Raw genomic sequence first — 1,839 nt, forward strand, 5'->3', positions numbered from 1 at the left:
GGTCAGGCTATGAAGGCTGCTTTTGTTTTTATAGTGCATGTTGAAAAAATACACTAACGCAGACTTACAATAAACTGGTTTCTTAATTTAATATCACAGATACAAATTGATTAAATGTTTGAATTCCTCATAACATGTGGTGCAAACTCTTTGCTTACAGTTAAATTGGCAGTACTGAAAACTGTGACTTTAAGTGAATCATTGATTTCCATAAGAATCAATTTCAAAGTCGAGTTGGGTTCTTTTTTACATTGTTTTTGAGCGATAAATGTATAAACTTACATGCCATTTGTACAGCATGCATTCCCAATTGAAATAACTTAGAAAATAAAATACATCACTGATTATAAGATGAAAATGATCTACAATAGATGGAAAGATTTTTTTGAAAAAACTTCACTGAACAGTAGTTTTAGATTGGCCAGGCTCCACCTAGTGGCAAAAGTTAGTGAATGCATGTAGCTGCTGATGTTCCATGTGACAATACTGTGGTTCTAAGATGTGTATTTTGCCATTTTTTTAATGAAGAGTGGTTAAGAGAGGTGAAAAACGATCTGCTCAAAGCCAATAAAGTTAACAGTTTGTGGGGCCTTGGGTTTTTTTAAAAAAGTTGGAACAATAGAAGCAGCCTGCATGAGTGGGGTCAAGCTTCCATGGAACTAGGATTTTTAGTTTAACTTTAGCAGTTGCTGTGGTCATGAAATTGGTATTCCTCTTTGTTAGAGCTAAAAGCTGGGGTTCTCTTCCTCCTACTGGAATTGCATGTGAGACAATTAATTTACTGGCTTTACTTTTGCTGAGGGTGTGTTTATGGGGAGTTACTATATTGGAACAGTTAAATAGTATTTTAAGTATTTTGATAGTTACAGTTAAGCCAATTATTTTATTTTTGCCTGTGTTTTAACTAAATATATTAATAAAGCGTGTTTTGCTTCAAGCCTCATACCAATCAAATTACCTGGAATGCAATGACTGGCACTTGCCTTTAAAGTAAGAATAAGTTAGAGTCTAGGCTAACTCCTTGACCTGTTTTGAAGGGGCTTGTTCAGGTCCATAACATCCAAAACCACCTTTACCACCTTCATCTTCTAATAGATGGAGCCCAGGTTTTCAATATGAGTTTAGAAAAGGGGGCAGACCCTGGGGACTAAGATAAGATATTAGGCTGAGATACAAGGGTTGGGGGGGATTGGGAAGAACAGTTTTTAAAAAAAAAAGGATCTGGAGTAGGCCATTTGGCCCTTCAAGTCTGCTCCACCCATTTGGTACGATCATGGCTGAACATTCACCTCAGTAGCCTGTTCCCACTTCTCCACATATCCTTTGATCCCTTTAGCACTTCAAATGGTTTGAGGGTGCAACTGCTGGGGAAAGGTGTGTATATGCAGGCCACTGAAGAGGAAGTTTGTTCAGTGCTTGTCGGGATGATTAAATGGATGTATTGCCATATCTTGTTTCATTTTTACTCAACATTAAGGATGTTAATGTTAAATGGTAACTAATTGATTTATAAGTTACTTATTAGAAGTCAGTATTTTGACGTGCCAGTAGGGAGAGTCCACTTGTTTTGCTGAGTTAGTGATGGAGCAGTTTATAATTTTCCGTGTTCCTGTTCCCAAATGTCATTCGTGCTGGGAGATTGAATGAAGTCTCGAATATCTGCATGGGAAAAAAAGTATCACAAACTTTATTTAAAAAGCAAGTCAAATCCTGTTCCTTAGAGAAAGCAAACTTCGTTTTTTTGCCTTGAGCTCTTACCGTAAACTAGAGAGAATAAAATTGAAGGGAGAGGTGTATAGTTGTCTGGAAATTCAGATAATGTAACCCTCAAAAGATAGA

Source organism: Chiloscyllium plagiosum, unplaced genomic scaffold, assembly GCF_037043375.1.
Source record: "Chiloscyllium plagiosum isolate Xiang-an unplaced genomic scaffold, Cpla_swu_hap1 HiC_scaffold_23, whole genome shotgun sequence".
NCBI classification, from domain to species: domain Eukaryota; kingdom Metazoa; phylum Chordata; class Chondrichthyes; order Orectolobiformes; family Hemiscylliidae; genus Chiloscyllium; species Chiloscyllium plagiosum.